The sequence below is a fragment of the Anastrepha obliqua genome, chromosome 1 (assembly GCF_027943255.1).
Source record: "Anastrepha obliqua isolate idAnaObli1 chromosome 1, idAnaObli1_1.0, whole genome shotgun sequence".
Lineage (NCBI taxonomy): Eukaryota > Metazoa > Arthropoda > Insecta > Diptera > Tephritidae > Anastrepha > Anastrepha obliqua.
The window spans coordinates 151,635,660-151,649,945 of NC_072892.1; the positions used below are offsets into that span (position 1 = coordinate 151,635,660).

The 14,286-nt window shown below is 36.3% G+C and overlaps 1 protein-coding gene across 3 annotated transcripts in view; it reads right to left on the reverse strand.

Annotated features, from left to right (window-relative positions):
• The window catches only part of LOC129236477 (uncharacterized), a 100,524-nt gene that overhangs the window by 61,900 nt on the left and 24,338 nt on the right, over positions 1-14,286 (reverse strand). For 2 of the 3 annotated variants that reach the window (XM_054870904.1, XM_054870903.1), the window contains exon 1: positions 1,938-2,061. The exons of the other annotated variant lie outside the window; for it this stretch is intronic. The gene's annotated coding sequence lies outside the window, so the exon portion shown is untranslated. Of the gene's footprint in view, positions 1-1,937; positions 2,062-14,286 lie in introns of those variants that run through there. 3 annotated transcript variants of the gene reach the window in all.

Here is a 14,286-nt window from a genome sequence, read left to right on the forward strand (position 1 = left end):
GGAAAGAGGGTAGATAGTCAAGGAGAGAAGGAGAAAAGTATCAGAGAAAGAGATAAGAAAGAATAGAGACAGAGATAGAGATAGTTAGTCCTGTGAGAATTTTCCAGATTCTTTGGCAAATCTGTAAATATCCTCCAGTTTTAGAGAACGAATATTACTCATTCTCATGACATCGGAACCTAATACTCGTAACCTTGCTCTAGCAAAGGCAGGACACTCACAGAGAAACTGTTCAGTGATATCCGCCTCCTCCAAGCACGACAGGCATACCGGGTTCTCGATGATTCCAATGATGGTCATATGCTGACCCCATGGGTTGTGTCCTGTAATGATGCCGACCATCAACCGAATATCTTTCCTTCTAAGTTTTAGTAGAAAGTTTGACAGTTTTCTGTTCGGACTTGCAACAAAACACTTTGCAGTTCTGCAGCGTTCCAGACCGGACCATCGCTCTTTATGTAGATTTCCTACATAATCGCTGATCCAATTCTTGATTTCTGCGGGATTGATTCCGATTATTGGCTCTGGCCCCTGTGGGGGCACCGCTGATCCACGGTTGGCCAATTCGTCGGCAATTTCATTTCCTTGAACACCGGAGTGTGCCTGAACACCGGAGTGTCCGAATGGTAATCACGTACAAATCCATTCGACTACAGCGGCCTCCCGGACATTTACTTTCACCAAAAAACTCACCAATTTGCGTTCGACTATTTTCGTAATAAGTTTCAAAAATGTTTACGCCTTGTTCTATCGTGTAAAATTGTACATCTGTCTACTTGACAAATGTCAAAAATGTCATAAAAAAGGCACCGTCTAGGAATTAATCACTACTCACATCTAGGCGTCACTTTTGAAATACCCTTTGCCTCGTATTGTAAAGAATGATGGTCACTTTTTATACATATATCGCACTTAGTTTGGAGCAATTCAAGGCTTTTCTTAACCGCCCCAGAACCTCAACTAGAACCATTGAAATTTTTAATTTTTTTACTAGCAAAATTTAGTAATACCAATTAATTTCGCAATATTCACAGATTTTATAACCGAATTTGCCAATATGTTCCACCCCACGTTGTTTGCTTGTCGCATTCAATTAATTAAAACTAACTAAAACAGCAAATAAATATAAACACAGGATATCAACATTCCGCTAGAGTAAATAAACAAACCAACGAATAAGCGAAAACGGCAGGTGCTGAAAACTCATCAAAGGCAAAACAAGCCTCCACTGTTATTGATACTCTTACACCCTGCCGAGCAAGAAATTTAACAAACAAATTAGCTAATCAAAAACTTAAACGCTTTAAAACTTAGAAATTCCCATTAGTCGAATTTTCTTGTTGGTTTTTTCGGTGTCTCATAGTGAAGTGCGAGCGACAACAACTACATACATAAATGGTTATTTGAAAACCTTTGGCGTAACGCTTATCTGCTTTACACGTGTACGTACACGGGTAAATGCTTGTAACGGTAAATTGACTGAAACGAAGGCAGCAGGAAACTAACAAGTACGAAAGCAACAAAGAAAATAAGAAAAACTAAAATTGAAACGCGGAAAATCCTCGATTGCGCCAATCTGTAATCACGCAAGCCATCTCGCCACAAACTTGAAGCACTTTTCCTTTCAGCTTTGCAGTAACTTTTTTGGTTTGCCATACATAGCTCAAGGTGGTAGCAACAATGTAAACTATTTGATGCAAAATTTGCGTGCGGTATTGTTAAAGCTTTTCACCCAACAACAAAATATTCGTACATCCATATGCATGTAGATATTACACATACACCCATTATAAAGGTTCGAGTAGTTAAATTCCAAATTCAAAATTTAAATTTTGCTTTTACTGCCACACACACATTCACATGCACATAAACACACACTTCACGCTCGCTGTCTTCACGTCAGATTTGTTTTTGTTGCACTTGTTTTTTTTTCTTACATCCTCCAACCACCACTTGATTCTATTGATTCTAACGTTAAAATTAGCGTTTCGCGCGTCCGTATTTGGCCGCTTTTTCCAAGCACCGAGAAATTACTTTGAAGCACTACCGAATTGTGTCAGCGTTGCTACACCACTGAGCAAGTTGTTGACGCTGCACAAAGCCAAGCACCTCATGGAGTCTACGAGTGTACTAACAAAAGTACTAATACAAATCGTGTTGTTGTACATGTGTTGTTGTGCTTGTGTTTGGAGCATCCGGCGCCATACAAACCAGTCGCCGAGAGCCGGTTGTACGTCGGCTGCTCAAAGAAAAATAGTACACACACTTTTTTGGCTAAACAATAGTGGCGGGCGGCAATGCAGCCTCCTTCTCCCAACCACTACAACGTTTGTGGAACACTATTCAACAAACGATTTCACTTTGCCAGCTGGAAACTGTCATACGTGGTTTCCTTTGCAGTGATCAACTATGCATTTTTTTAGAAATCCAATCGGTTGGTCTAGGGATGTTCCGATAACCGGTTGATGGATACCAAATATTTATTATGAATATCAAAACCATAGAAGGAGTGCCGAAGTAGGAGACTATTTAGGTATTTATTGGCAACACAATGGACACCAAAAAATATTTATATATATTGAAAAAAAAAAACTTAGTCGGCAGTGCAAAATTTTGAAGAAAGGAGTCATTAAAAGACATCCAAAGAATGCAGCAGCACTAAAAACTGCAATCTAGGATAAATGGTAGAATATATCGAACGTATACGACGTAAACAAACTGGTCCATTCTATGAAAAAGCGCCTTGAAAATTTTATTAAAGCTCACGGTTATCATACCAAACATTACATTAACCAAAAAATTGTATATTCACATTGTGTATTTAAGGGGTTATATGCTGTTAGAATTTTCAAAAAATCGATTTTTTTTTTTCTTAATGTATTTACATAATATATAAAGAATACACACAGAACATTTAATATCGTTCCGGTGAATATTTTCAAAGTTACACGCAAATTTGAAAAAGCGTTTCAGAGAGCTTGAAAACAAAACAAACTTTAAACGCGTTTAAATGGCTAAACCGATTAGCTAAATATATTTTTTAGTAATTAATTGATTATTTTTTTATAAACAATTTAGAGACGAAATTTTGGGCAAAAATCAATTTTTGTTTTTAAGAAACCGTCATTTTATCAAAAAAAATTATTTTGCTTATTCCTTCGATTAATTACTAGATTTAACATTACTTTAAAGAAATCTGTTTGGTTTTTTTAATTTCAGAGGATCCAGTTCAGAGATATAGTGGTCACCGCAAAATGTCTTTTTTGAGAGGAGCTCCCGGAGATCAGCTGTAGCTCCTTTCCAAATAAATATTTTTACTAATCCTAAGTCATAAAATACAGCGTAAAGATAACATAGTATAGTATGTGCACAAATTTTTATATCAATAAATTTAAAAGTTTTCTCAGAAAATTCGCCTTTTTCGGCCTTCTAACTGTATATAACCCCTTAATAAAAAAAACGTGGATTAAAGTTTGTAGAAACAGGTTATTGACAGTGTCGAAATAGTGTGTTGTTTGTTTTTGTTGCTTTAGTTGTTGTTTTTCCAAAGAATTTGAAGTTTTTTATTAGTTCCGCTTAAATGCAGTGTACAAATATGAATCAACACAAAAGAGCAGTCAAAGATAAATAAAAACTGATATTTTTTTCTATTGAAATCGAAAAATTTTATTTATTTTCAATGATAAAACTCATTCTTGACATCCTGCATATTAATTCATATATTTTGCCTATGCGGTCACCAGATTAGTTTTTTGCATGACTACCTTCGATTGATCCGGGTTCTCATATTATAAGTATATCAAATTATGAAATTTCTTATCTAATAATAATTCGCCACTTAGCATGCAATAATAAACATCCGAATGCATTTCTACACTGAGAAAGTCTCTCCTAAAAACTATTTCCTGTTCGGAGGCAATATAAAGCTGTAAAGCTGAATTCGCTGCCGAATCTCCGATGCTATGGCAGCTGAAGTTACTTTCACAATTCTCAATTCGGATAACTAAACCCTGTCACGATTCTGTGGCGTAACGCGTTCGGAGACTGCAGTAAGCTACTAAATATGACGGTCAGATACGTGTATGTGGCTCCAAAAGTAGTGGTACGCCTATGGTGTGGCCAAGAGCTGACCTCCGCTAACCGATTCTCAGTGGTTATGAAGGAATCAGCTGTTTGGCTGACGTAGCCAGAGTCATGACAGCGGTATGTATACCATGAACTTAGATTTTGTTGCTGATATACGGAAAAAATCGACCAGCCTACGCTCCTGTTACTTCGTTGCCATGTGAACAACCACTGATTTGGCAAGTGTGTGAATACGTGTGAAATGAGCGGGCAGAATTCTGTTGCCGAATCCCTGGTGATGTGGCAGCTGAAGTTACTCGCTCAATTTTGCTTCGGATGGCCAAATCTGGTAAGCTATCATCCTTGGTAAGTTATCATTCTCGCGACTTCGGTTTTTATACTATCAAAGCTCATCTAAGCCGTGCGAAAAATCAGTATTTTCTTTGTAGCCGGTTTGACTAGTTAGTTTAAGGTGTTTTCACTATGTACTTAAAAAACTTGTCATACAAAACCAGATAATATTATATATTAATTGTCATTCAAAAATTGTGTCGAAATATATTATCATATTTCAAAAACAAGTAGCAAATGTAGTTGTCCCAAAAACGCGACATTTGCGAACATTTCCGTTCTTTTATAAGATTTTCATTTTTATGGATTTTAACTTTCAGAGTAATTTTAGCACGACCTCATTTTATAGGATATCTCTTAGAACTGGATGACGAGTGTAAAAATTGCGAACTTTTATAAGACAAAATCAAAATTTTGCTTAGGTTACTGTAAACATTTATTCTCCATAGAAAGGAGGGAAAAACAAGTGTAACATTACTCTAAAATTGATGCCGGCAAAAACTGAGAAGCGACCAGTGATACTGCGATCTGGCAACTTAATATCTCTAATATAAATGGGAAGCATAAAAATTATAAAAAACGCGTGACGATGTAGAGGACAATAAAGTGACGCCTGTCGTCGTACCGTTACTTGCTCTTTTTTGCTCAATATAAACTGATTTTCGTGACGTCACCCTTGTGCAATTTGTGATCGGTATGACCAGATTACCATTTCCGTAATTTTAGTTTGAATCCCTCTCGCAGCTGCAGTGTTTCCTAATTTTGAATATAAAAAATGCCAATTTTACCAAATACCAGATTTTTATTGAAATACTTAAAGAGCTTTGTGAGAAATAAAAAAGGTTTTCCTAATAGCGGTCGTCCCTCGGCAGGCAATGGCAAACCTCTGAGTGCATTTCTGCCTCATAAAAACAATTTGCTGTTCGAGTCGTCATAAAACTGGAACAACAAGAAGACGCACACCGCAAATAGGAGGATGAACTCGGTCAAACACCTAACAGAAGTCTACACGTTAATTATTTATTTATTTTACTTAATGAACTTTGTGTGCGTAAAAAATTGTCTTTCCTGAGTGCATTTTTTTTTTCAAATAAATATGTTATGGTTATGTACAATTGAAAAAAAACAGAGTTTTAAAAATCTATCCCTATATTTAAAATTAATTCTAAGATAATTTCTTGAATTAAATAAAAAAAGGACGAAAAACACGTTTTTGCTATATTTGAGGTTATGTAACCAGATAAAATACTCCTTTTTCAAAAAGGTCATTATGGTTTCTTCAGTATTACTTGGTATTTTATATTACCTGGTATTTTTTATTTTTTAGTTTTAATATAATATAATTTTTATAATTTTTATATATATAAATATATATTTTTTAATATAAATCCCTATCGCTTTAATTCGTATGCAGTAAATTCAAAGACTTTTTATAAAAAGGTCTTAAAGGTTAAAAATATTTGGCCTTTTATACGAATTTACAAACTTCAATAGCATTGAAATTTTCGCAGCATAATCTCTAAATGAAAAAGTGTTTCTTTTTTAACCTCTTTTTTTTAAATAATGCAATTTTTTTTAACTTACAGTTTTAATAGCTTTAAATTATAATAAAAGCCGAAACAAACACCAAACTCACAAATTGTCGCAATTTGGGTATAAAAAAAGCACTAAACTTATTGCGTAGAGCAAATGGTTAGAAACACTACGTAACTACACCAACGAAGTCACGCAAGTCTATCATTCTTGTAGACTAGTGTGCTCTGTATTTGCTTGTTTCGTTCTCTCCTTAAAAGGCTCTCTCTTTCTTTCTATTTCTAGCTTTACACACTGCTTCTCTCGCACTCAACGCACAATTGCCACTCAAGCGGCAAAGATGTCGCTCTGTTTTGATTTTGTTGTTACTCGTAAAGGTAGTGGTATTTTTTGTTGTTATCAATGCTTTTGTGTTATACTCCATAAATGCTCGACTAATGCTTTGTACATACACACATACATACATATGTATATGGAGTATGGTAGCACCTCAGACGCACTTCGTTTAGTGGTCTACTTGTCTGGCGCCCGAACGACTTTATTGGCAAGACAATTTGCTGCTGTACGTCGGCGACTTTTTCCATTCCTTAGAATTGGAGGAAAATTGTGGTAGCACCGCACAATTTTTGCAATTTTCATTTTCCTTTAAAGCCAAATGTAGCGCTACAGCCCATTTCATGTTTTATATCAGCCGCAGCCTCAGGTCCTTTGAGCTGCTTGCAATTTAATTGAGTGCTTTCGGTATCTGCGCTTTTTGTTCCCTATTTCGATTGCTGATTTATAGATAAATTAAAAACATTTGAATTTTTTTGTCAGTTATGTGGACTTATTGTTTACAAGTTTCCTGTTGGTAGAAGAAGTCATTCTAAAATTTGGAATCAAAAAAATTTGGCTCTGTTCAACCTGCAAAATCAACCATATTTTATTTCTGTTTTTTATGGTTTGCCTTTTTTGTATTTTGCTGTAGAATTTATGTTATGAGGTATTTAAATGAGCTCTGATAATCAGCTAAAACCACTACGCTTGATGAGGATTTTCCTTAATAACTTTCCTTACAAATTTGACAAATTTTTTATATCTCTTCCCAAAAAGGTTAGCAAATTAGTTATAAGATTATTTGTAAGCCCTTACTTACACTGCAGAGCATTTTCTCTTGAGTTGCAATGTACTGAGTATTGGATAAAATTCATATTCTTCCTCTTCGCATCTCTTAAGATTCAACAATGAATCCAAAAGATTCGCGGAAGAGTGACCTCCAACCAATTTCTCCGTCTTACCATCAATACTGTATCTATTTTGTCTCTCTATTCAATCCACTGTAATCCATCCGGGTGTAGTACGATGGTCTTTCATTGTGCTTGAACTTGTCCAACCCCCCACAAATCTAATCGCATCTAAGCCCTTACTTAAATTACTATAACTAAAAATCCACAGTAATACAGATATTCAAGAAGGAGTTCTGGGTTATTGAAAGTGTGAGGCCTTATCAAGTTGGTCATCTCATTTAAGAAAGAAGAGAGAGCGAAAGGTTTGCGGTCTGCCAAAGAAAGGACTAGAAACGGTACCCGAAGTACTGTCATTGAGAACTGGAGGTATGAATTTGCGCTATATACCCCCAGTATATAATCAAAAAGTACCGGGAATGTTTAATTTAAACGAACCGCGCACGTGGGAACCGGTCCATATTTTTTTCTTATGTTGGTAGGACTGTAAGTCACATATCTGTCGCTATTTATCCATTTTGAAGCGTGTTAGAGATGCTATACGTCGATGCAAACGGCCGGAAATGTGGGCAAACAATTCTTGGATTTTGCGTGATAGAGGAGATCAAAGAGAATGCGGCGAAGGAGCTGAAGGCCATCCCTTCGTTGGGCCACCAGGGGTGTATGGAAGACGAATCATATTTTGAAGGAGATAAAATAAATTTGCCTGAAATTTAACTCTGTTTTGTTTTATTTAAACATTCCCGGTACTTTCTGATCATAGGGTATGCAAATATACAAAGGGTTATTCAAAAGCAACGCCTAAATATCATCATCATCATTATTATAGTTCCTCGAGCTCCGCTGCGGAACATAGGGCCAAACAAAATTTTTGCACTCCGTTCTATTCTCTGCTTTTGTTTTTACGTGCGCCCACGTCAGGTTTTTGCTCATAGTTTTCATTTCACTTTCCATACAAGGGCCTCATGAGCCTCCGTTCCACTCACTCCAAGAATTCCAGTCTAGTGCTTGTCTGCTGATCTCGTACCTCCCTTACGTTGTGTATGACCGAGCCACCTCCACTTGCGCTCTCTGATTTCTAGCAAGAGTGGTTTTTGTTGGCATCGCCGGTATGATATCCGCAAAATGCGTAGGATGCGCCTCAGGCTGCAGTTTACAAGCACTTACAGTTGAACGGTTTCTTCTAATAGACACCATATTTCATAAGTATAGAACAGGACAGACTTAGACTTAGAAAGACCCAGATGTTAGTCTGTGAATAATTCCTAGACGGTACCTTTTTTTATATCATTTCTCAAGTAGGTAAATGCACAATTTTAAACGATAAAACAAGGCGGTGAATTTTTAAAACTTATTGTGAAAATGTTCGTCGATCTTTAAGAACAACACATCGCAAAATTCGTAATTTTTTCGGAGGAAATAATCTTCCGAATGAGTTGACAATTTAAAGCTTGGAGAAAAATTTTCAAGAAACTGGTTCTGTGAAGGATAGAAAAAGGACTGGCATTCTGTTTCGAATATCGCTGCTGCGGCGCAAAGGTTGCTGTAGCACCTTCAACATTGATATCTCGACGTTTTCACCAATTAGGCATTCAGTATCATTTTTCACATATAATTTTTAATTTTTTATTTTAAAACAACAACTAAACTCTTTACATAAATATATAAATTTGAGCACACATTTAAAGGCTCCATGACAATTGTTTTCCATAGTTTTATTAGTGCCATCAAATGCTAAACAGCCAGCCAGTCGTATTTGTTCGACTTTTTGTACCATCGTCATTCTCTTTGACTATCTACTATGTACTCCTCACACTGCTCTTATGGAGCCGCTCTATTTTCTCACTTTATTATGACATCTAAAATTTATTCAATGCTACCTGAAGCTTCACAACCGCTTACCTCCATACAAACCTTATATTTTCGAAACTTAATTCAATGAAGAATAAGAAATTTTGCGTGCTATTGTACTTGGTTTTGCTTACGAGTGACCTTCGCAATGTAATTGGTTTATTATTTTGACACTTGCAGTGAGTGGGCGAGTGACAGCAACAGGTGTTAATTTGATGGCGAGTAAAACTCTCTACTTTGTCAATCGAAAAATGTGGGCAAGGATAAGAAAAGAGCGATTTTTAGATTTTTTCTTAAATTTTAGTAAACATTTTGCTTAAATAATGTTTTTGATATACTAAAGTGAGTGGCATAATTATGAGATCACCGGATATTGATAAGTTTTGATTATATATATTTTTTTTTAATTAATTTTAATTATTCTTTTTACAAAACTTTAATTCAATCTATAAATAAAATCACAAAAATCTAATTTTCATACTTTTCAACGAGAACATGACATTTCTTTTTATATGGAGAAAAATCGCAACACAGTCAGGCGGAGAAATTATCAAAAATCAACGCGAATTTTAAGTCACTTCAAATTTGCATTTTTTATACTATAATTTAATGTGACATTTTTTTTTTTTTGGAAACTGCGATAGTAAGGTTTTAGTTTTTGATGCAAATTTTTCCAATTTTTATAAATCTTGTAAAAAGTTGGCAACTAGAATTTACTTTATATGGTGTTTGTTATATAATTAATTGTATTTTTATATAAAAAAAATTTCAAATAAATAAATGTAAAATGCATATTAGGCGAAACTGGTTTACCTTCATTACGGAAAAGGATATACAACACACTGATCCAACTGATATCCAAACTACTATATTTTCCGAACTCTAGTCTCCATATAATCATAGTTAGTGCTTCTAAGCACAGAAGAAACTATACACTTAAGTCTGCACTTCGAGTAAGTCTGGACTGTGTAAGGTACTCCAAGTTTTTTGATATATAATAAATATGCCGCCTGAATGCCATAAAATCAATATGCAACTCGAGTGGCAGATACGAAAATTCAAAATTGATACATCTACGAGGAGTGCCTTTTATATGTCGGGATTAGAGAACAGAAACAAATTTTAATCATCGAAAGTCACTTTATTGTTTTTCAAAATATTCTCCATGAAGATCTATACACTTTTGCATGCGTTTGAACCAATTGTCGAAGCACTTTTGCCACTCTGAATGAGGTATCTCCAAAACATGCATTCTGAATGCCGCAACCGCTTCTTCAGGTGTCGAAAAACGTTGACCTCTCAGTTTGTTTTTTACGTACGGGAATAAAAAGAAGTCATCCGGTGCCAAGTCAGGACTATACGGCGGATGACCCATTAATTCGATGTTTTGGGTGCTCAAAAATGCGGTTGTTTGAGCCGATGTGTGAGAGCTTGCAATGTCCTGGTGAAGAGTGATTCGTCTTTGGCGATTGGTTTTCCTAATTTCTTGGAAGACAACTGGCAAACAAATGGTTGTGTACCACTCAGAATTTACTGTTCTGCGTTGTTCTAGTGGTACGGTTGCGACATGTCCAGTTTTTCGGAAAAAACAGGCGACCATTTGCTTGGAAGTGCTTCGTGAGCGAACAACTTTTGTTGGATTTGGCTCATCTTGAAACATCCATACAGTCGACTGCTGTTTACTTTCGGGCTCATACGCGTAAATCCATGATTCATCACCTGTCACGATGTCATAGACGTGTTTCAAAGCCCCGCGATGGTATTTTTTGAGCATTTCCTTCGACCAATCGACACGAGCCTTTTTTTTTGCGATTGACAAATTGTGTGGGATCCAACGCGAACAAATTTTTTTGACAGTCAAATGTTTATGCAATATTGAATGTATCCTGGTCCTACTAATGCCTAAGATTGTCTCAATCTCACGATAGGTCACATGACGATCTTGCAATATCAGTTCGCGCACAGCATCAATGGTTTTCGGAACAACAACTGATTTTGGACGACATTCACGAAATTCGTCTTGGAGTGAACTACGACCACGATTGAATTCACCATATCATCGATAACCACTGGTCCTTGATGGAGCTTCATCGTCAAAAAATGAATTAAGTCCATCCATGCAATGTTGCTGAGTTAATCCACGTCGAAAGTTGTAAAAATAGTCGCACGAAAATGTTCACGATTTAATTCCATTTTTGGACCGAGATGAATCGTTTAAGTTACTGTAAACAACACAAATAGCGCTGGTATTTCAAACGTTTTGAGTACGTAAAAGCCAAAAAATGTCAAACTTTGCGATACAGCTGTCAGTTGCCAGATTGCAACACCAGGGTTGCCAAATCCCGACATATACAAGGCACCCCTCGTATGCACGTTTTAAAGAAATCCAACACCAATGAAAGTTTTTTTTAATTTTTTTGGAAATCGTCAATAACTACAAACAAGGAAATTTGTAAGTATTTTTACTGACAGTTCTAAATCAACAAACATTGCCTTTGCAGTTACCTCATCGAGCGGCAGTATCATCACAGGTGGTACGCTCCTTCCACACGTATCTGTATTTACGCCCGAGGCTTTTGATATCCACAAAACGGTAGAATATGTCATTCATCACAAGGGCAAATTCGTTATATGTTCCGATAGATTTTCCTGCTCAGACGCAGTTGAAAACATACGCTACAGCTCAACAACAATAGTCAAGATCGGTTACCTTTGCATTTGGTAGGTGGGGTGGCTGCCGCAATGACACACTTAGACCTTTCATAGGTCCATTGTGATACCATTGGAACTTATCATTACTCTATGGGTTCCTTTTCAAACCATCTGGTAGCTTTAATAAACGACCAAAGCTTCCTTAGTTTTAGATGCGCTATGTCCGCTACATAAATTAAAAAATGCCATGTCAAGAGTGTGAAGCCTCCTTGTCGTTAAGCTTTCACACTCACATGAAATGTGTCTGACTGTTTCCTCTTCTTCTTTATTTAGATAGCTTCTACAGAAATCGAAGTACGGGAGTCCTAACCTTCTAGCGTGGCTGCCTATCAAACAATGACCTATCATATTCTTATAGTTTCTCTGTTAAATCTTAAGAAGCTTTTTGATCGACCGTTGTTCCATTTCGGTCATGCCTGTCTGCTTAGTTCGCATGTTGAGAGGTTTTGCAAACTTGTATTTACCTTATTGATGGTTTCCCTATCTATCAGTAGTTTACAAGTGGCTATAGGCAAGTTCATCTGCCTTGCAGCTCCCTGCTATATTCCTGTGGCCTGGCACTCAAATAAGGTGTACCTTTGTATTAAATATATAAGGAAAAAAATTGCTTTGCTCTGGGTGCCTGGCCATGGCGCTGATAATGCAGCGTAATACTTTGGATTAGCACCTTAACTCGACTAGCGATAAACTTATCTGCCCCAGCAATACCACTCGTCTACAAGCAACCATTTTCACACGTCTAAGGAACGGGCATAGACAAATAACTCGCAAACATCTTCTCAACGGAAGTCCAAAACCAACAAGCCCCTTTTGTAGCAATATTGTGTCCGTCGGTCATACATATATTCAACCCTTGTTTGGTTTTAGTAGTTTTCAACCCCTTGTTTGAGTATTTATTTATTTATTTATTTATTCATTCTTTCATCAATTAAAGTACAACTCAAATAGATTACTAATACTAAAGCTTAAATATAATATATGGTAAACAATACTGTGAGATACATTAGTCACAATTCAAAAAGTGTATCTCCAGATTAAGTTTTGATTTGAAAGTCCCTCGTGAGTTAGAGAATATATCTAAATTTTTGCATAATTGGTTAGACTGCCTTATATAGTACAACGTGCAAGCGGTTCATTTCGACTAAAATTGGTCTTGTGATAAGGTAAATGGAACATATTGCTGAGTCTAAGGTGACGAGTGGGACTATTAAAAAGTATTAGGTCCAGCAAGAAGTGCTCCAGCAAGTGTCTCTTGTAAACATTGCCGATGAAATTTTTCTCCGCATTTGTAAAGTTGGCAATGCTAACAAAAGACATCTACTTTTACAAGCAGGCAAACTGCAAGGCCAACGAAGTGAATGAATAGCAAATCTGGTGAAAAGTTTCTGAACCCATGAGAATGGATCTCAAATAATGCTGCAATATTCGAGGTTTAATCTCACAAGAGAAAAATACAAATTCCTCAACGTAGAAATATCCTGTAACGCCCTTGGATTCCTTATTACAAAGCCAAGCATGTATCTAGACTTGGCAATCATAAAGTCTATATGTGTAGAAAACGACATTTTCGATGTAAATATGACCCCCAAGTCTTTCTTTTCATAAATTTTTTTGAGGGTGGTAGTGCTCAACTTGTAATCGAAATCAATCGTAACCTTGCGTCTACTGAAGGACATGTGCTGACATTTACCAGCATTAAGAGGTAAAGAGTTATCATCACACCAAGCTTCCAATCTTGTTAACTCTTCTTGAAGTCTTATGCCGTCAGTTACATTCACTATCCGACTGTACATTTGCAGGTCATCTGCATACATCAGACCCAAGATGGCCGAGGTTAACGCTGAATATTATTTAGACGTTTTAAAGCGTTTGCGCGAGAACATTCGTCTTAAAAGGAAGGAATTGTGGGACAACAAGTCATGGTTCTTGCATCACGATAATGCACCAGCTCACACATCACGTCTTGTTCGCGATTATTTGAACAAAAATAATTTAATATCGTTCCGCAAGCACCGTATTCGCCTGATATGGCTCCATGTGACTTTTTCCTGTTTCCCAAGCTCAAGTTGCCGCACCGTGGAAAACATTTTGAGACAATTGAAGTCATAAAAGAGAATTCGAAGAAGGAACTGAAATCCATACCGAAATCGGCCTTCCAGAAATGCTATGATGATTGGAAAAAACGTTGGCATATGTGTATCGCCTGCAATGGTGATTACTTTGAAGGAGATAAAATAAAAATTGAACAATAATTAACCGTTTGTGTTTTATTAAATCAGTCTCGTTCATATTGGAGCAGAATAATAAAAGACTTTTCCCAATTATGTAAAAATTCACCAGAAGCTAGTGATTTATTGAAGATAATTGTTAATGGTTTTACTAACGATTTACCACAGTTTTTTAATAATATAGGAGAGAAGCCATCTTCTCCGTCAGATTGAGAAACATAAACAGATCGAAAAAATTCTGCGAAAAGGTTACTCATTTTTTGTATGCACGACAACGTTTCCCTCAAATAATGCATTTTATCCGGAATTCCAGTGGTTTTCTT